The sequence below is a fragment of the Neopelma chrysocephalum genome, unplaced genomic scaffold (genome assembly GCF_003984885.1).
Source record: "Neopelma chrysocephalum unplaced genomic scaffold, ASM398488v2 Primary Assembly neopelma1_142, whole genome shotgun sequence".
In the NCBI taxonomy this organism is placed as follows: Eukaryota; Metazoa; Chordata; class Aves; order Passeriformes; family Pipridae; genus Neopelma; species Neopelma chrysocephalum.
This window is the reverse complement of record NW_020897804.1, coordinates 2238569-2260327: the sequence shown is the minus strand read 5'-3', so window position 1 is coordinate 2260327 and position 21759 is coordinate 2238569. Positions and strand designations below refer to the sequence as shown.

At 40.0% G+C, this 21759-nt stretch overlaps 1 protein-coding gene across 6 annotated transcripts in view; it reads right to left on the bottom strand.

Moving 5' to 3' along the window:
- CTBP1 (C-terminal binding protein 1) overlaps positions 1 to 21759 on the bottom strand; it is a 243836-nt gene that overhangs the window by 105827 nt on the left and 116250 nt on the right. Inside the window, exon 1 of one of the 6 annotated variants that reach the window (XM_027699947.1) lies at positions 16803 to 16980. The exons of the other annotated variants lie outside the window; for them this stretch is intronic. The gene's annotated coding sequence lies outside the window, so the exon portion shown is untranslated. Of the gene's footprint in view, positions 1 to 16802; positions 16981 to 21759 lie in introns of those variants that run through there. 6 annotated transcript variants of the gene reach the window in all.

The following is a 21759-nucleotide window of genomic DNA, read 5'->3' as shown; positions in this document are numbered from 1 at the left end:
AGATCACACTCCACGTTAAAGCCAGCTCGGTGTCCAGACCCACTGTGTCTGTCAGAGCATTCACTCATGGTCAGAAGCCTCCCAGCCTCAAGCCTGAAAACAGTAATTGTCAGTTTACATCAATTTATTTCTTATGCTAATGCTGGCATTCAGCTGAAGGAACTCCTCGAATTCCCTCCTTCTTTAATTCTCTGCTATTCTTACAGACAGCAAACATACCCATGCTCTCAGCACACATCTTGCTGTGCTGCCAACCACTCAGCCTGACCTTCCCAGGACACTCCTGCCCGTGGTTTCCTCCATTACGTTAACAGATCTTCCCTGCCCTGCCCTGCCCTGGTATGAATTCTTCATTTGTGAATGTGATGACAACAGTAACACACGTGGTCTGAAATGGTACAAAAGCCTTATTCAATGGCATTATGACTTTCCTCTCTCTAGTGGAAGTTTCTTACACAGTGCATTGCACTTGACCTCTCGCACGGCTCCTTTCCATTAGTGGCTGGCAGTTTACCTGCACTCTTTCTCTCCCTACGTCATTTCAAACTATGGAATAATATGAACCAGAAACTTATAGTTTAAAAAAAAAAAAACAAACAGTGCATATCCTTGCAGTTCATGGTACAAAATTTGAAACCATTAGTATTTTACACATCCTCACCATCTTCCTCCCAGATGTTCTGATCATTTACTAGACATTGGTAATTCTGTCCTACTTCACCATCTCAGCATACTGCATTCAACCACTCTTCCTGCAAGATCACTAATGAAAATATTAACTAAAACACACACCAAGACGAATTCACACACCACTAAAAGTCCTCTTTCTGCCTTACTTTTCTTTACATCAAGTCCTCTATCACCCTCACCATTCCTTAAATAATTTTCATCTCCAGTTTCACTGACAATTTCCTGAAGCGATGCTTATTAAGCACTTCACTGAAGCCCAGACTGAGCAGAAGTATCAGTTACTTATTTTAGTAAACTCAGACTATCCTTTATGACATTTCTATCTACTAGATCAGAAACTATTTCCTCTAACCCTTTCCAAAGGATGTGAGTGAGATGCAACTAACAGGTCAGCAGCATTTTTCAATTAGTAATTGCTGTTTCTCTATCCTCATTGTCACTGGCCATCTTCTCCATCATTATCCTTTTGGGAAAGGAAAGAGGTAGCTTGAGTATAACCAGTTACATTTAATCTCAACTTCATGCAGAATTAAGACAGTCCCACTTCTGCTTTCCTGATTTTCTTCTATTAACTTCTAGCTGTCATTTAAATTTGCTTTTGCAAGATGAAGTCAGGGTGACTTTTTGGTTATTCCCTCTTAATCACTACACCTCTAAGATGCCACTTTCTCCTTCCTTGCTCTTTCATTCTGTTAGTCTGTTCATACATTCCATGGAGGCTGCTCATTCCCAGTCCCCTCCTGCAAGTTGCATTTCAACTCTCCCGAGCCAGAACACCTCCACTTTGGTTGAGAACACAAGATATAAGCAAGGTTTATAACTCTGATCTTCAGATCCTCTACACCTCCAAATTCAAGTCCTCAGGCACTTTGACCCAGCTGACATAACCAAGTTACTCTTAAAGTTTCTGAGCTTAAGACCTCACATTACTAAATTCAACACAAATATTCTCTGGTGACATCAGAAAGGCCAGAAGAAATCAAAGCATTGTGAGAGACCCTCAAGTCAAGGGTATGTGCTTGGTACTATAAATTGCAAAGAAGCAGCAGTCTCATCTTACTAATAAGGACAAAACAAGAATATTAACTTGAGGGTGGGATGCATCTACTTAACACAACAGTATTCTGCACTGCTGGGGCACAGCTGCTTTGGTAGGGGACTGACACAATTCTTTGCTAAGACAGCAAAAAATACTTTCCACAAAACTCAAGCGTAACCTGAGTAACTGTTTTCTCTGTTCTGGTTGGGAGGGAGGGAGACCACGGCCTGGGGATCAAATGGCATATAATGAGGGGGAGCATTTAGTGTAAAAAAAAGAGAAAAAAAACAAAGATAAATTAGCAGAAATGGAGAATGTAGGAGAGAGAGCCTGAAAAGCAAGACTTTGAGAAGTCTCTTGGTCTTCAGGGGTCTTTACTAAATTCTAACTCAGCCTGCTGGAATTTCCTGTGGTACAATAACGTACCAGTCATAACACAGGCAGTCCCCTGTGAGGGACTTTTTACAAGGACATGTAGTGATAGGACAAGGGGGAATGGCTTTAAACTTAAATACCGTAGGTTTAAATCAGGTATTAGGAAGAACTTTACTGTGAGGGTGGTGAGGCACTGGAACAGGTTGTCCAGACATGTTGTGGATGCCCCATCCCCGGCAGTGTTCAAGGCCAGGTTGGATGGGGCCCTGAGCAATCTGGGCTAGTGCAAAGTGTCCCTGCCCATGGGGATGAGGTTTAAGGTTCCTTCCAACCCAGACCATTCTGTGATTCTATGATATTTAAGTTGGGTTTCAGTAAGAGGTCTCATACCAGCTCATCAAGGCTGTGAAACTTTCATTAAGGTTGTATAAAGATATATAACTGATCAGTACCACAAAGTAAGTTTTATAAATACTGTGACTAAAAGACAGCACTCTCACTTCAACAGTTGTTCAAGTAATTTCTTTCTTTGTCGTGTAACAGGAGAGTAAGAACTAAATTCACAGGCACAGTGTTTGTCATGGTTTATGGATGGAAATCCTACGCTTACGTGTGTTCAGCCACCTGCCTTCAGCAAATTATAGTACATGTGTGTATCCACACAGAACTGCTCCCAGGTTAGCAGCAATAAAATACCACCCAGTGACGTCTCTGAAGTGGTTTAACACATAGTGTATTAAACTCAATCTGAACAATAGGCTCAAGTTATATAAAAAAATACCAACAATTTAATGTATGAGGCAGACAGCTTCCATTCCCAAATGCATATATATAATTTTTCCTTATCAAGCCCTTTTATTCCTCTGAAAATGGTGTCAATATTTCAGTTAAATAGTCCTTTCTTTACACCATGAGACGTGAAAAGCTGTCCAAAAACCCCCAATGGTTACCACTGACATAGCAGAACAGGTTTACAATTAAACCTTCTCCTTTAGAAAAAAAAAATCATTTTTCCTACTAAAAAAAGTCTTAATTTGGTTGCTAATCCTCTTAGCAGCACCGATCTCTACAGGTCTTGTTCCAGCATGACCAACTCAACCACCTCATTTTAAACCTTTGTGGGTGATACATCAAAACAGGGGCACACCAAAACTCACCTGCAACGTCATTTTTTCACGTTCAAGTGATGTAATGATGAATTCCCATTGCAGAGTGTGCAGTGAGGCTCCCCAGCTACATCTGGCTGGAGTGGGGGAAGCGCTTCCCCTCCCCAACCTTCCCAAACCCCTCAGCTGCTTTACAAAGATGCCATGGGCACGTGGTGCAGTGGCCATCCCAGAGCACACACAAACAGGTGGGATTTTGGAGCTCAGCCTGGAAGCTCACACTGGCCTCATGGCTGCAAGTCTTCTTGCAGCGTAATACAAAACACAAAAAAAGGTGAAGATACCATGCTGAATTCATCAACTGAGACATTCACAGCACAGCATTTGTACTTCAAATTATCTGAAAGCCAGATTCTTCTGGAAGAGAAAACAGAACCAGTCCTCTCCCATGGGCATTGTCATACAGAATGTATGACAGCGAAAAGTGTATGTAAAAAAGTGAAGTCAAGCTGGGTTCTTTTGGGGCAAAATGCTCCAACTTTGCACATAATGACCAAGTGATGGCACACTGCTACAGGCAGGAATGGGAGCTAGTTTAGACAGATGGGAAACCATGGCACTGGTCAAATATTAAGAAAAAAAAAAAGTTGAAGCCACTTCCCCTCCCCCAGCTCGAAATGAATGCATTCAGGATATTTTTATCCAACTATTTATCATGCTCTTTTGCTCCATCTGCCGGCTCTGCAGCAACAGGCAATGCATTCCACACCTACCATAATGACAATACCAATAAAAAAGGAAGATAAAAATAAGTGAAAAAATATTTATCAGGATCAGTCTCACAAAACTTTATCCATCTGTTGTCTTTGCATTTATAGACAGATGTCTGGTTGTCTTATCTTTTACTTAAATTGAGTTACTCAAGCTTTTTGGTCACCTATCTTGTCATTTACACATTTAAGCAACAGAAAAATCATATTATGAGTATGAAGAATTTTCAGAGTTCAAATTCCTTTACTTCTCGATGGTATAATGAAAGAGTGGAAGGATTTTCTTACAGCTTAGAATCAGAGTAAGTCTGCGTACAAACAGCTTATCCATATCCGGACTTACATGGATACATTTATTTATTTCATAAATCAAATTCTGTTAAGGAAAAAGGTCTTTCCAGTGCGGTTTTATTACACCTCTAGAGGGAATCGTATTCCACCACAGAATCAAAAACTGGGACTGGGTGGGAACTAAACAGGTCCTCAGTCCATAGTAACACCAAAGTTACCCATTTGAAAAACCTCTGGATGCCACCAGCTCCTAAAGCAACTTATTCCAGGTAACAACAGCACTGAAACAAATTTGCTGAACAACTTAATAATCTTAAAGCTACTATGGAACAGTGTTCCACACCCAGATACGGATTAAAATGTGAACACATGGGGTGTGTTTAGGTTGCTGAGAGCACATAATTTTGGGACTTGCAGCAAACCAGAGGTATCCCAGCTTCTGGCACAGGTTTCAACAGGTTAAGATGCACAATGGAAATGTGTATGTTCTTTAAATGCTACTCCCTCTGGCATAAAGGCAGAAATAAATTAATTGCCATGCTGATAACTTCTTGGCTCTTCAAAGCTAAGCACATGGATAGCTAGGAAGGAGGATACTGCTACCTTTTATTTATGTCTGGCAATTTGATTTTTCACTTGTCAAAAGCACATATGAATTTGACTAGACAGAAGCCTGGTATGGGTTGAAAATTCTGGTATTCTTGTGAATGAGTGGCAGAGGGAGAATAGTCCAGTAATGCTCAAATTTTCTTCTTTTTATAATATGGATAAAGAAAGAAATAGGAGATAGAATAAAGCCAGAATATAAAATCCATTTTGCAATAGGACCTTAACTGAGATACTTATAATCTTTATGATATCAAGCTCAATATTATTCCAAAGTTAGTTCTCCTTGAAATCTGGGGCTTGTGGAATAAATCACTACATATTTGCTCTGCTCAGAAATTTTCCTCACAGTACCTGATCCTTCTTAGAGACAAGGAGCCAAATTACTCAGTGTTTTGTTTTGACATGGTGCTGCCATTCATAATATCTTCATGTTCAAATATGGCTAGAAGTTGAGGCTTCTGATTTTGTATTCAGATCATATCGGTCAGTGCCTTTCTCAGAGGAAGGGGAATGTCTCTTGCATTCTCTGATAGAGCAGTTTAAGATGAGGAAGCTGCCAAATAATGTATAAAAAATAGTAACTACATTTTTTAGAAAGCAAAACCAAACATTCAATATTTCAAATTACACTATTAAATGTTTGCACAACTCAAACCCCAAAGTATATGCAGACTATATAAGGTATCACGTATCTATCTATATGGCAGCTAAATAGTAATAGGGGATGTAAATGTAAAGAAATCAGAATTGTGCATCTGTTGTCAGTTTAGTGTGATTTCTGAAGAGACACAAGTCCCTTAAATTTTATTTTTTAAAAGCTGTTACTGAGGAAAATACTATCTGACCCTAACAAATTTTTCTTCCTCAGATTTTTTTATAACGTGCCTAATTTTACACTTTGACATCTCCCACATTATTTATTTTAGGTCACGCAAGAACATTACAAACAGAACAATGTTTCAGAAGAGTATACTGAGTATCAGTCAACACTGACTTGTTTAGTGAGATACCAGAGCGTGGATGCAGCAGCACAAGAGCAGAACTCGCCTCTTCATGCTGCCTGTTGTTGAGGAACAAAATTGGCTCCACCCAGACCAGCATTTCCATAGCACCTCATGGTGCAGCTACAGGTGTTCCCAACACCAGCTGTAAATTAAATAATGAGCGGTGGGGAGGGAGTGGGGGACTGTGGGTTTGTTTTGATCTGTCCTTTAGATTCAGGGTAGCAGAGGGTCTGTGCTACCAACCAGGCCCCCCGCAATTCTGCACAGGGAGAGGGCAGTGAGGGAGGAAAGGGTGACCGAGACCAACTTTAAAAATATATAAAGAATTACAGAATCATTTAGGTTGGAAAAGACCTCCAAGATCACCGAGTCCAACTGTTAATCCAGCACTGCCAAGGCCATTACTAAACCATGTCCCCAAGTGCCACATCTGTGTGTCCTTTAAATTCCTCCAGGGGTGGTGACTGAACCACTGCCTTGGGCAGCCTCTTCCAACACATGGCAACCCTTTCTGTGAAGAAATTTTTCCTGATATCCAATCTAAACTTCCCTGGCACAACTTGAGGCCATTTCCTTTCATCCTATCACTTGTTGCCTGGGAAAGGAGGCCAACTCCCACCTGCCACAACCTCCTATCAGGTAGAGTGGTAAGGTCTCCCTTTAGCCTTGTTTTCTCCAGACTGTTTCATGTCTGTCCTCTGTTCTTCAGTTTCTCACATGGCAAAAGAAAAGCTTGCAGAACTTTTTATACATTTTCAATAAAATACTATATATACACTGCTTGCTAATTATTCAATACTTTTACTTATGCACATCCCCAAAATCCTTCTCTAGAATTTCAGCTGATGGTATTAGAGATGTCTGGCTCTGAGAAGTCAGCGAGACAGCAATTAGCTACAGACTTAAATGAAGAGCAATACGTATAGATTCTATTTATGCACTCATTTAAAACCTGAGTGGAACTTTGTAATACAACCAGCCTAAACAATACAGTTGAGCTTGCTCAGAATGCAAAACAACACGGAATTAATTTCTGCAGTGCTGAAATCTAACACACATTTCAGGGGAAACACAAGAAAGCCATGGAGCACGACTCCTTCTCCTGGGCCTCAGTACTAATTGCTTGTGGACTTTGCAAGATGTTAGAAACAGCAGAAAACCACACAGCCTTTTCTCAGTGGAAATCATGAGAAAAATATCGTTTCTTCTGACCACAACAATAAATGCTTTTAAACGCGCAAAGTCGTCAAAAGACTTTCTAAGCATCTCAGAAGAAATCACTTCAGACAGGATTACTACTTTATATGTATATCCAGAGCCCTGCAGGCAGACTAGAGTCAGATTTGTTAATTCTGCACTAGTTTGCTTTGACTTTACCACGGGGCTTTCGAAACGTTAAAAAAAAAGAGGTTGAAAACATGAAGCTCAAAGAAAACTCATATTGTTTTATACCATAAATATCCTCTATCGGGAACTGGGGATACATGATGTCCTTTCATTTTTGTTTGGCCACCATCAGTCAGAACAATTTTTCTCCTTTTGCTTTAATCCACTTCCAACTGCAGAACGTCTCACTGGAGAAGATTCCCCAGAACGGTGGAAAATCACTATAACTGCACAACCTGGGACCCTGCACATGACTGTACATGTGCATAAAGTTGTTCTTATGGAGATCATCAAATATGGATGTGTTGCATTTAGAAAATCCAACCCTTTACTTATTTATGAAAATTAGCACTGACAATACACCCAGTGAAACTTTGCATTTTCCATTACAAAAGCCCAACCCTTTTTCTCTGTGTCTCTAAAGTCTGGACTACTCTGGGAGAATACTTGTCATCCAAAGAGCCAAAGTAATGCATGAGTTGAGGTTGGATATACCACTTCTGTTGGCATCATTCCTGCCCTGCCCTGGCTCTTGACTCTTCCCATCCTCCAGGCACAGCTGCAGCATGGATGTTAGTTTTTAGTGCAAACAAGGTCTAAAATTCTCTTGTCCCAGATACAACACAACTAACCCTCATCTGGAGTTGTCCTGACAATTTACATAATTTACAGAAAATACCAATGACACTGTGGATTGACTTGTATCAAAATGCATGAGGTTTTATGTTTTTCCTTCTCCAATTTGAATATGAATGAGAAATTTTAGATTATCACGATGACTTAAATGAGTTGATGAACAAGAAATAAAATCATGGATTATCATGATGATTTAAATCAGTCATTCCTGGTTTTATCAAACGAGAAGTACGCTTTTCCAGCAAGGATTACCTGCTTATTTACAAATTGACATCTTTGTGTGTTTGAAGGAAACACACCTCACAGCCTGTCACTGAAAGTCCACAGATCCATCCATCCACAAAGTTCAGCTTATCCACACATTCAGCGTATTATCCATGTGCAGAGGATATGACCAAAGAGCATTACTACTCACACACATAACTAATGCATGAAGTAACTCAAGTAAAATAAATTTCTGGAAGGTTCTTATCAGTGAGTTACTTTGATAGCTCTTAGAGAAGAGAGGAAACAATCCTGGGAAGGTACTAAGGGGATTTTTCTCAAGTTTGGCTGCAAAGCTGGAGGCTGCGAATCTCATCTTGCAAAATTGGCAAAAACCTCTCCTCCAGTGCTGGGACATTCGGCGCAGGAACTCAATCACTTCTAGGAAAGTGGCTTGGTATCCTTAGAAACAATGACTGTATTTTTCAAAAGTGGCTACTGCTCGGGCCTGGAAGTGATGATAATCCATTCTCCGAAAAATCAGATCCTTTCGTGTTTTCACACCAACACAAAAGGTACTGAAATTTTCCACTTAATTTTTAAAGTGTTGGCCCAGAGGTACACTTTGGAGCTGTGAATACACTGTTCTCTTCCCAGCCCAAAATGATGTTTAATTGAGTTAATAAGTAGTTTACTTCTCAAATCGTTGTAAAGCAAAATATACTTTCCTGTACTCTTCAGGATTTTCAGGTTTCCCAATGAACAGCATTTTAACAAAGTATTTTCACACCCTAATGCTTTCTCCCTTGATTTCACTACACATCAGATGTCCCACTGTTCCAGTCCATCCAACAATACACCTGTTGTTCCCAGTACAACCGTTGGCGTGACTAACAAGGCTCTGCTGTTCACATTTCAGTCTAAAATGTCACATTCTGTATATCCTGAAATAGTTTGTTCTGATTTCAGAGGAAAAATACGTAATTCAGGACATATGCAAAAATAAATCATCACAGCATTACAGGCACCAATTTGCTCTCAAGAAACAATGTTCACATTCTCGCCCAGGTCCAGAGATATGCACTTAGAAGAGTTCTGCAATCTAAGAAAGCCCCCAGGAAAACAAACTTCAAAAATCTAAACTTTACTCAGTTTAAACTTTACTCTAAGCTTAGCACCCCATTGGTTTTCCCACAATAATCTGTATCCAACAAAATATACGCATACACCATGCAAATAAAAAGCACGCCTGGGCAATGGAGCTTAAATGACACCTGAACATACAACAATGAGGCATTCAGTGATTTAAACATCACCCACAGTGGAAGTGGGGACCTAAATTTATGCCCCCCCCATGAAAACTGAACTCATTATGAAACCTCAGTTGGAGAACAACTTGACTGCAGCCAACCTCACCATATCTCAAACCTTCTGTGTGAGTGTAAGCAGGAAAGATAAATCCTGGTATATGTAGAATAATACTGTGATTATTTATTAAAATGTGCTTCTCCCTATACAAATGGGTTAGATCCATATTAGGTTCGTTCCTATTAGGTAAAACTAATTTATTTGGTATAAGGCAAATGGAGAAAAAACGAGACCATTTTAAAATTGCCTAAGGTCACTTCATGGGCAAAACAATGTATTTAAGCTGCAGAGATGACAACGTGCTTAATATGACTACACAGAAATTGCTTCCTTGATGACAATACATTAAAATCCTCATTGAATATTCATAGAATTTTTGACAAGATTGAGTGACACACAATCCCAGCCCCAGCAAGCACCAACTCGATAGTCTCCCTGTGCGAGGATGGATCCCACACCAGCCAGGTCATCTTTGTTGCTCCCAGGGCCAGGAATGGCTGCACAAAACATCCCCGTTTCCCGGTTTTAATATCACGTCAGGCTGACACAAACGGAGGAAAAGAAGAAAATCACACGTACAAAGCTCCTCTGTGTATCGGATGCCAGAGTGAGGAAGAGCCTTTATCACCACGGTACAATAAGTGAGTGGAAGAGCTGCAATTTCCTTGTGGCGCAGCGACGGGAAATTAGAGAAATTGCGAAGAAAAATCCTTCGAGTGACTTTCACTCAGTAAGTTATGACCTCTGCATGATAAATAGGTAAGCAGAGTTTAAATGATGTGAAATATGTCAATTCAGAGCGCATTAGGATGCCATTAACAGACAGCAGCTTAGACATCAGGAAAATATTAAGATGGATAGATCACTTAGCAACAATAGGACAAAAGGGGTTTTAATAAAGGCAATGCAAGACAATGCCAGACTAATGCCACCAACGATCCAGAGCGCCTTTTTTTTTTGTCAGATGTGTACCAATGTGATAAAAAACAATTGTTGTTGAGACAAACAAGGGTAGACTGTTGAAAAACATTCAAGCCAAAGCCTTGTCTATTAATCAAGTAAAAAATTTGACTGCTAAATTCTGTAGTAGTGATGGAAAGTGATTAATACTGGATTTCAATACCACAATAGAACTGTTCCATAATTTCCTAACTGCAAAAGTGATGCAGAGCATATTACTTATGCCATCACTCCCATGTCAGGAAATGTCTATGACAACTTAATCTGATACAATTTTTGGAGGGCCCAAGGCCATAGCAGCAAAGCACTTGTTTGCATCATGACATTCCCTGCTACCTGTGTCCTGCCAGATGGGGCATCAGGCCATGAATCCATGGAAGAGCTGTGACACTGCACTGCTCCTCTTAGGGGCACTGGGATCTGATAGAAGTTTACAAAAGAAAATTAATCATATACAGCTGCATCACAGGGGAACTTTTAAATTAGGTGCTTTTGCTTCACTTTTAAGCTTGGAAACAAACGCATTTGTAAAATACTTGCAGAAATAGCAGCCTGGCACAGGGGGCAGTAAGGAAGGCATACGTGTATAACACTGCACAGTAACAAAAATGAAAAACAAAATCCAGATAATTATTTTATTTTATTGTTTTCTTGTAAGCCCAAAGCTGGCATCTTTGCAACAGCTCCAGCCACACAGTTACACCTGGTACACAAAACTGTCCTTTTTTTTGTCATTCCAGATCATTTACCTTTGACTTTTACAGTACTCACTATCCACATGAGCAGCTCCATCAAAACATCTAATCTACAGTCAATAATCCAGAGGTACAGGGGTTCCCAGCAATGCCCCTTAAACCCATCACTTCTACTAAGTGCATGGACGTGACACACAACGGTTCAGAGACTGTTCTTGAATCTGCCTTCACAATCTGCCAGCCCCTTTGACTGTCAGTCAGCCTGATGATGTGAGTATGGATGTGAGGGATGTTCGAGGATATTAGAATTCCTGCAGCATCAACACTTAACACCCCCCAACAAACACCAAACAACAAAAAAAAGAACAATTCTTTCTGCTTGGAAAATTTTAATGTTCATAGGAAAAAACAAAAATCAGTTGTGACACAGGAAGGGTTGTGAGGCCAAAGCTCTGCCTTGTTTGACCAGGCAATAATATCATCAGCAAAAACAATCGGGGCAAACATTTTGGACGAGGAGCTGCCCAGCACAGCTGGCTGCAGCTGCAGCACTGCATCCTGCCTCTTACCCCCACAGAGCAGGGCAGCAGGATGGAGAGAGGGCAAAGCCTCAGGGGGCACAACCCCTCCGATAAGAGCCACTCATTTTCAATTATATTGTTTTAAATAACTTCTAAAGTGAAGAAAAAAAAATAATCTTCCTTTGCCAAACCCTCAGCTACAAGTGACAGGCAGAGCCCAAGTACAGCAGTTTTTCTTTTTTTTTTACCCCACTTACATGACAGCTGTAAGTGCAGACACCTGATAGCACAGATAATGACAGCAACACGCTGCTCTGAGCTGTGTACCTTTCACAGACAAGCTTCTGCTTTCATTTGCTACAATCCTGCTCAATGCCTCACACAGCTGCAAACAAATAACAATACGTTTTAGGGAAATAGCTCCATTATAAAGGTAAGGAAGGGACTTCCGTGCTCTTCTAGGCCACAGAGCTTGTGTCTCTGTTGTGATCTTCCTCTTAATAATTCACCTCTCGCATCCCAGTCTCAATTCCCACAGACAGCATCCTTCTGAAGAGGGGTATGAACTGCACCCCAGCTGCACTGCTGGGGGTCACAGTGGATGGGAGCAGAGTTTTGCCATCAGCCTCCTCCATTTCTCATATACTTTAAAGCAGGAATAGGTTCACTGGCTTGGGAAAACACCAGATTTCATCACATCATATCACAGAATGAGTTGGAAGGGATCTTATCTAGTTACAACACCCCTGTCATGGGCAGGGACATCTTCCACTAGACCAGGTCACTCAAAGCCCCATCCAACCTGGCCTTGAACACTTCCAGGGATGGGGCATCCACACCCCTACTGTGAAGAACTTCTCCCTACTATCTAAACCTACCCTCTGTAGGTAGGCTGTATCTTATTTTTGTGCAGAAGCTGGCATTAAACAGGATGCAACTTTGCAACTGCTTTGATGGAAACTATTTTATTGGTTTTTTTCAGTATTTGCAAACTGGCCTTTTGGAAACAACTGTTGTACCTAATATTGGTTTAGTTTCACTGTCCTTTATCCCACTGGGAGCAGAAGAGGGGCAAACACTTTACATACTGCCCTGTGCACTTACTCCAGAGGATGCTCTAAAGGTTGTGGTTTCTTCTGCAGTATGAACTGGAGCACCCACAATCATCCACCCAACCCCTCCTGCGGTGCATCCCCCAGAATATAAGCAGAGATGAGGTGTGGACAGTGAGGGCAGGCAGCTTCATCTGAAGCAAAAACTTTGGAAAATTTGAATAAAATCAGTCCAACCACTTTTAAAAAGTTATTTTCAACTCACCCCAGATAAAATCATGCAACGGTGTAATTGAGATGAAAATGCAACGTTGCATTTGAAAGAATTCTGCTTACAGAATTAAACAGTGGCTCAACTTCAAAATGAAAGAACACCAACAGTGCATTTGGCTCGTTTCACAGAACTTGCTAAAAAAGGACGATTGCTGAGACCTTTAGACAATTGGATGGATTATAAAGTTCAAAACTGCTTTTGCATGGTATTCCACAGTGCTTTGAACAAAAAGCCACCTGCAGCATAAGCAGACAGGGGAGCCTCTGTCAGGTCCTTCCTCAGTTAAATTATACTGGGTTTGTTTCACACTTCTTACAAGCTTTTTTTCCCCTCCCTAGCTTTCCATTCCCCTTCTTTTAACGCAGACAGTGCTAAAGATGGAAATGCATTCAGGAAAGAGGTGTTGAAAGTTGGAAATAAACCCAGGGAAATTTTGCAAGAGCAAAGGAAATGAAAAATTTCTAATCACAAGCACTTCAGTGTAGCCTACTGCCACATGGGCTGATAGGCCCTGGTGCAGGATTGTAATAATTACCAATTTTTTCTAACTACATCCAATGTGCATTTGTACACTCTGAATGACCTTCACAGAAGAAGCAGGATAAACTGGAAAAAAAAGTTAGTAAGTTCATCAATGGCATGTTTTCAGAATGCAATATAAGAAATGCAAACCCCACCTCATAGTGGACTCCTACACCAAGATTAACTCCATCTCATTTAATATAAGCTATATTTTCAGCAATATTTTTATCAGTGCTGTTTGCATTCACTAAATTTTAACCCACTATATTTACTTGTAAATAGACACTAACTAGTCATGCTAATGTTTCAGCTGATGTAGCATTAAATGTCAAAAGTTTTTAGCTGTTTCACTTCTCAAGCTTAATCAAGCACCAACATTCATTTTCTGCATTTAATGAATACACTGCTTTGCTTTACTTCACTACCCAAGTTTGTTCTTTACACAAGGTGAAAGCAAATCCCCAGGAATCACCTCAAACCAGTGTTAACATCTGTGCAAAACTTTACTCTGCTTTAGAAAAATGTGGAAATTTTCCTTAGAAAATGTTCCTTTCACCACTTTTGAGTACTCCACCATTTCCTTCCCTTCCCAAAAAGCCCCAAAACAGTCCAACATCATTGGCATGGATTGACTAATGATATCTAGTTGGAAGTTGCTTCTCTGGAAAAAGCAAGTTCATCAGTGTTGGCTTCAGTCCTTGCCCACCAAAACGTTTCTGATGTATGCAGTAACACATCTGATGCATAACAAGAAGTTAAAACCAGTTGGAAATTCATGTATCAGCAAAAAAAGAAGAATTGAATATGTCACGATTGTATGAGAAAGGTACCAAAAATGAGCAAAATGAAGCCATGAAAACATGGTGCTCATCAGCCAGTCAACCACAGACACCAGGCACAGCCAAAAGGGCTCTGGAATTACCCCCTCCCAGGGAAGCTGATCACTGCCTGCACAGGCTTCGTATCAAAAAGCTTCTTCTATCAAAAACTTCAGGAATAACATCACAGAAACTCGAAACACCCTTCCAAGCCTCGCTCCAAAAGCACATAAGACCCCATTCATCACCACTCGCTCTCAGGCACTGATGCTGAACTACCCAGAGTCTCCAGATACGTTTTAAAAAGCCCAAATTAACTTGATTCAGTAGCTGCAAGAGCTTTATTCTATTTATCCAGCTGCAGGAGGACTGGGATAGGGGTTTTTTTAAATATGTGAATATTTTGTACCAGGATTTGTTAGTTGTTTAATAAAATAACATGAGGCAGGAAGTGATGAACTCTTTGCACATCTCTGAATCTGTTAGCTCACCCTTCATCCAAAGCTTTCTGTTTGATTCTGACCACCCATAAAATAAACAACAGATCTCAACAGATAACTCACTCAACAGTTACCTGTGGCACATAAGGAATACAACTCCAGCAAGGCAAAAAGGTTGACAGGAGCCTTCACATTCCAGTAGCTGCATTATTACCAACACATTATTAAACAGCAATTATTGATTTGCCTGTTCTGTTTTAGCTGGAGCCCAAAGAAGCTTACAGAGAGCACAGCTGATGGGAAGGGGTTTTGCTTTCTGTATTGCTTGGTTTAAAAAAAAAACAACCACGAGTCAAAGCTTCAAAACTTTAAACTTTCAGTATATAAGCCAGTGAATTTTACGTAACTGAAAATAAAAACAAAGATGGGAATTAAAAATTAAAACTCTAAAAGAAAGAGTAGCATAAAATCATAAAAGTATGATTTTCAGCTATTGCAATGTGTGAGTTACAACTGCTCTATCAGCTTCCCCTCCCTGTGAAAACTCACAGGTCCACCTCAAATAAATAGAACACAACCTATAGAAAAAAAAAACAAACAACACTTCAAATAGGAAACAGGACTGGTCTGGATTTACCTTTCTTTCATGATCTACAGTCAGGACCATGACCAGAACAGCTCTCCAAATACCCCAGAACATCTTCACTGCAGTGCTTGACTCTGGCTGGAACTTGACACTTTTTTTACTTTCAGAAAGTAAAACTTTCTGAGTACTAAGGTTTTACTTTCAGAAAGTTTCCCTTATTTTGGAAGTGCACGCAACTTGCATGGATCCATAAAGAGCAGTCATGGACACTGGGAAGGATTAACTTACAAGACACACACATGCTGCCCAAAACACCCAACCCATTTCTGAGATTTATACGTGGAGTTGTTCGCTCCTGGAGCTTCTCTTCATCTGCACATGCAGGACAGAAAACTCCCGCAGATATGACATTTTTATGCCTGTAAGATTTACCCCCAGGGTGTTCTTACACAGCTGGAATCTGCAAAGGCATGTATAAGTTTCCTGAATGGTATACAGATATATTATGGCTATCACCTGTAAAATCCCATTACATCACTTGGTAACATTCACACCTCAACTAGAGAAAACCAAAGCCTTAGCATAGACAACAAAAAAATTTACAAACCAAGAAAGAGAAATGAGTAATTTTTGCCTCAGTTTTCTTGAGTAGCAGCAAGAAGCAATACATCTCCAAAAGAAAAAAAATTAGATATTAAACCACAAGCAGGTACTAGGAGTAATTATAATCTGCTGACCTGCATGTGTGAAACATCAAGATGTAAAAAACACCTTTCAGTTTATACTGGCTTTGTAAGTCACAGGTGCAGAGAGTATAAGTACTTCTATCCTTCCCACAAGATTCCATCAAATTTTTCAATCATCAGTTAAATGCATCATTCAGCATCCCTATTTTAGTGTTTTCTGAGATATCGTGATCTCTGCACGAATCTGCATCCTTCATTTAAAATTACTTTCCAAGCAGCAGAAGAAATTGAAATAAACTGAATGAATTTAAATTCATTATCAATTAAGTGTAATTTAATTCATGATTCTTTCGACTTTCTCAGGAGAATTGGGAGCTGCAGGAGGGATGAATACCTGACTGATGGGGCTTGATTTACTCCTGCTGCCCCCCCTCAGGAAATCACATAGAGCTATTTATAGCTATCAGAAACCTCTTGGCCCCCCTAAAAAAGGATGTTTACAAAAATAGATTTTAAGAACAACATCTGCGTAAGAACTGAGCGCGTGTTTCTAAAAAGGTAACAACATGCTGGCTTTTAGGAAGATAATTAAACCCCCAAAGTTAGCATCCAGGATGGTTAATCAGAGAGGCTCCAGAGCTGGGAACCTAAATGCTTACAGACACAAAAAGGCCAGAAGCTGCTAACAAACCAGATGAGACCCTGATTAGCCAGATTTCAGAGGTCATAGGTATCATAATGTTAATTAGAGGTATATAAAGTGCTCATACCTGATTTCCTCCTCTGTGAGCAACCCAGTGAGTGAGTCAAGACCTTGGTTTAACCAGCAGCAGGAGAAGCAGGTGTGTGTGACCTGTATGTGTGTGAATGGAGATGGTCCCCATAACTAGAGAAAAATCCACGGCATCAGCCAAGCCCCTCCATTTTCCCTTCCTTCCCACAGCACCACTGCATGGCTTATACCTGCTTGTTCCTGGTGGGGGATTGTAAAAACAGCTTTTTCCACCATCACTCTCTGCCTTGCATCCAAGTACACACCACCCAAGTGCTGAGAAATGTGTCGTCATCTTGAGTTAAAATTTAACTTTTTAGTTTGCATTTGGAAATACCAATTTGGTAATTCCAAATTTGGAAATTTAATAAATATTAAAAAAATAAAAATTAATTTAAAAATTTGCTCCTGGCCAGGAAAGAAAATTGATATTGTGTTGACCCAAATTCTTAAGGAGTTACCTATAATAATATATAATACAGGATAATGCCTAAATTAGCTACAACACACAGAACTGGCAAGCATTTGTGGGAAAACAGGAATGCCCAAGTATTTGTCAGAGACAGCTGGTGAAAAAGGTGCCAGAAAGGAAAATCCCAGGAAAAAAAAAAAGCTTTGCCCAGGCTAACTCAGCTGTGGAGCCTCGGCAGGAGCACACGGGTCTCATGGCATGAGAGGTGCAAGGAGAGCTGTGGAAAATCTGCTGCTCTTCATTCTTCCTGCATCCTTCTGAGGCATCTTAATTCTGCTTGCAAGAGCTGCAATGAGTAAAGAGGCTGGTATATATAAAATAGATTGCTCTCTGGGGATTTAAAAGGAAAGCAGTAGGTATGGGTATTGAAGAACCTGGTCAGGAATTAAATTTGACAGAGAAATAACAAGATAATGTATGTGAAATTCTAAAGATTCGAAAAGGTTTTAAACATGAGACAGACTTCTTTTCCTTTTATTAAAATTTTTATTATTACTTCTTTTGAGCAAAGAAACCCTTTCCCCCTAGCCCAACTTTATTCAAGGTACAGAAGAGATTCCACGTGAGCAAATGTTCATTTTGAAACAAGTCTCCCTGAAGTTCTCAAAATAATTATAGTACCACAACTGGTCCCTTACAAAATACAAGAAAATAAAAAAATTTCTCCAGCATCTGGAACTGCTCCACTCAGCCCCTCAGGGCTGCTCAGATATTCTGCTGCTATCGACTCCCCACTCAGGTCTAATATTTCAGCAGAAAAAACAATGGAGCTGGGAAAACTTGCCAATATTAACTATAAACTTTGCAGAACGAAAAGCAGATTTTTCTTATTATCTAAGCTGTTATTTCTTTCAATTAGATGACTAATTGCATGACTATTCCTTTAAATTAGGTGACTTGGAACAAGACCACTTTTAACTATAAAGTAAAAAAAATCTCTTGAAAATACTTCCAACTCAGGTAACTGCAGTTCCCACCTTTAAAACTTGGTATCACACAACTTCATCGTACGTTACAACTGACTAAATAAAACCATTGATTAATCAAAGTTTATCTGCCACATCAAGCAACAATCAACGAAGCAACTGAGCTGCAGAGGACTATTTTACTTGTAATAAGTCATGCTCTGAGGGCAGAATAATTTCTAGTTTCTTATATTAAACTGGCTGTATTTATATATATATATATATTAAATGGTTATATATATTCACATATATTTATTTTTATATGTGTGTGAACACTTACACATATATATTCATATATATTTATTCTTATATGTGTGTGAGCATTTATACATATATATAAAATATATATGTATCTATAAAATCTATACATATATATAAAATACATATGTATATAAGCTCAGTATCTTGTTCTTTTGCCCGTGGTGCTCATTTCACATGACCAGCTGACATGCTGGTGTTAACAGGATGCTGGTAGCCATCAATCAAGAATGACGTGCTCCCCTCCCGTCTGTGGGCCATACCTGGGGAGGTGTGAGAGCACTGCAGGGAGGGCAGTGGGACCTGCACAAGCCACCCAAGAAGCTGCATTAGTGCAGAAACAGCTCGTTCAGACTCAGCTCTTGCAAGGGGCTGAGGCATTTAAGCTGTTAATTTAAAACCAGCTCGGTCTGTTTGTGGGAGCTGCAAAATACACCTAATAAATACCACAGAGAGATACCCAGTAACTCTCCTGCACTGCTGCCAGCACCACTTACCTGGCAAGGTGTTTACTTGTGCTATGGAGATCTCCTGCTAGATAAATAAAGCTCTGGTCTGCATTCAGACTTTCTGCAAGGGGTTTTGCAGGCAGCTCAGACTAACTTCAGCTGCATCTGGGCTTGTTTCACCACAAAAGGTGAGGTCCCCATCAGGCAGACGTATTTATTACCCTGTAACTCACATTTCCACAGCTTCAGGTTTTCAGGTGAAATGGCTGGCAGAAAATTCAGACAAAATTGCAAGTAAAAATTGTTGATTTTCCAACCGGAGAGAGGTATACAAAATCCAGAGCCTTGTTAAAACAAATTTTACACAAACTCTATGAAATCTATCACTTCATATACACATCCCTGCCATTTGTGAAATTCTAGAATAACTAATTGTAAAAAAACCCATCTGTAAAATGCAAAAGAGCATGGTTAAGAAAGTACTTGCAACGTCTTACGGAGTTATTTAAGAGTCAGCTGTCTACTTGCTTAACAAAGGTTACTTTTACTTAACAGTGTGTAAAACAAGAAGGTATTTGGAAGTCTCTCACTTTGAATTCAATGGCAGGAATTGGCATTATAGAAGCACATTTCTATTACCAGACATTTAATTTGAAATCCTGGCATTCATGAAGTATTTACTGCCAGAGCACACATGACATAAATGCACATTTCCAAATACAATCCCCCATCTGATCTATAATTCATTTTTATAAACTCTCTAAGTGCTGTAGTAATGCCATTCAACAAGCTTATTTTCCAATAGAATCAAACTCTGTACTATCATCTAGAAATAGTTTTGTGATCTCTACTTCCTATTCTTAACAGATCTCCGAGTTCATCTGAGCTGAAATACAACGTCAGAAACTTAGTAGAAAAATATCTTCCATGTGCATTCTCCTTACAGAAGCCAGGCTGGATGATTTCTCTCCTTGTGCAAACAGATATATCTATGTCACATGAGCTTCTCTGAACAGAATTCAGGTCAATGAAAAGTCTTATTTGTTTCTCTGTGTCCATCCTCTGGATGAAGCCATTTACAATGTCTCTACCAATATCCTGTGACAAAGCTAAAAACCTCCTGTTTCTCTCACTCAACCTCTTCCCCAGAAGCGCTAATGGCTAACAAAGCAGAGACTAATTGAAATTGATTTTTTTGCTGAAGCAATTTTAACATCTACATATTTTTCTGTGAAGAAAACAAAGAAGTTATTGGCAAACAGCTCCTGAGCAGCAATCGGAGATGGTTGGGAATTCACAGGCATAAGAAGAAAAAACAGGTTTATGTTTTGAACAAATTATCGTTTCTTAAAAAGAAACAATCTGGAAATCAATACTATTAAATCAAACAGTGGCAACCAGTCCAAAATGTTTGCCAAGCTAAGGTGGTCTAAATGCCACCACTGTGGTGGCAGTGCTTGCCACCCAGCCTGGTGCTCATGTCCCCAAGGAGGGGACAGGACAGGCATCCAGGTGCCTCTCAGAGACACTCTGTGTGCCTGTCAGGAGCCACTCATAGAATCAGGAAATTGTTCTGGTTGGAAAAGACCTGTAAGTTCATCGAGTCCAACTGTTAACCCAGCACGGCCAAGGCCACCACTAACCCATGTCCCCAAGTGCCACATCCACACGTCTTTTAAGTCCCTCTAGTGATGGTGACTCCATCACTGCCCTGGGCAGCCTGTTCCAATGCCTGGCAACCCTTTCAGTGAGGCAATTTTTCCTAATATCCAACCTAAACCTCCCCCAGTACAACCTGAGGCCATTTCCTCTTGTCCCATCACTTGTTACTTTGGAAAAGAGACTGACCCTCACCTTGGAGCAACACACAGAATTGGAAAATTAAGGGGTTTTATGTAAATCTCAAAAATAAATTATTATCTGCTCAACCACTAAATAATACTGCCAAATAGTATTAGTACTCTTGGGAACGACAAAGTCCAAACAGAAACATCAAGAGTGGAAGCACCGCCTGGAACAGGTAACATCTGCACAATGACTACGAGGGATGGTGGAAAATGCACCCAAAAGGATGTCCAAATAGCTCCTTTCTACAGTTCATCCTTATTCACCAATTTCAGTCCACATTTAATCATACTGAATCACTTGTCTTAAAAAATACAGTATTTCCTTGTGCTGCTGCTGTGCTTTTTATTAACACAACTGAAGCATCTTGTATTACGAGTCCAGTATCACTGCATGTTGTACAGGCTGAAGCTCTGTGGTGCAACTCCACAGCTGGGGCTGCCTCCTGAAAACGCCCCCACTCTCTGCATTGCCTCATTTTCCTTGCAACTACAAGGAATTAATGGCATTGACAGAGAAAGAGAGAGAAAGAGAGAGAGAATCAAGTGCCTGAGTGCCTGCAGGAGTATTTTTGGTTGGCATTTAGCTGCTGCTGGTTCCAATGCCCACAGAGTGACAAGTGTAACTTGAAAATCGTATGAGAACAAACAGGCAATCTTTTCCTGGCAAAGCTGTCAAAAAAACCCAAACACTACTGTACTGCACAGTAGAGTTTTATTCCGGGTGGGCCCTGGATACAAGAACAGAGAAACTAAAAAATTTCAATTTCAAAGATAACTAATGGAACTCAAATTTCATTTAATAAAAAAGAACTGGAAAGAGAAAAATGCCCCTCGCCTGTTCAGACTTTCTTTACAATAAGTGGGAATTTTTACTGTAATATAATTAAAAAAAAAAATAACCTCCATATTACCAGGTCTGATATTGCTACAGAGAAAGGTCAGATCTTTTGAATACATAAGTTAT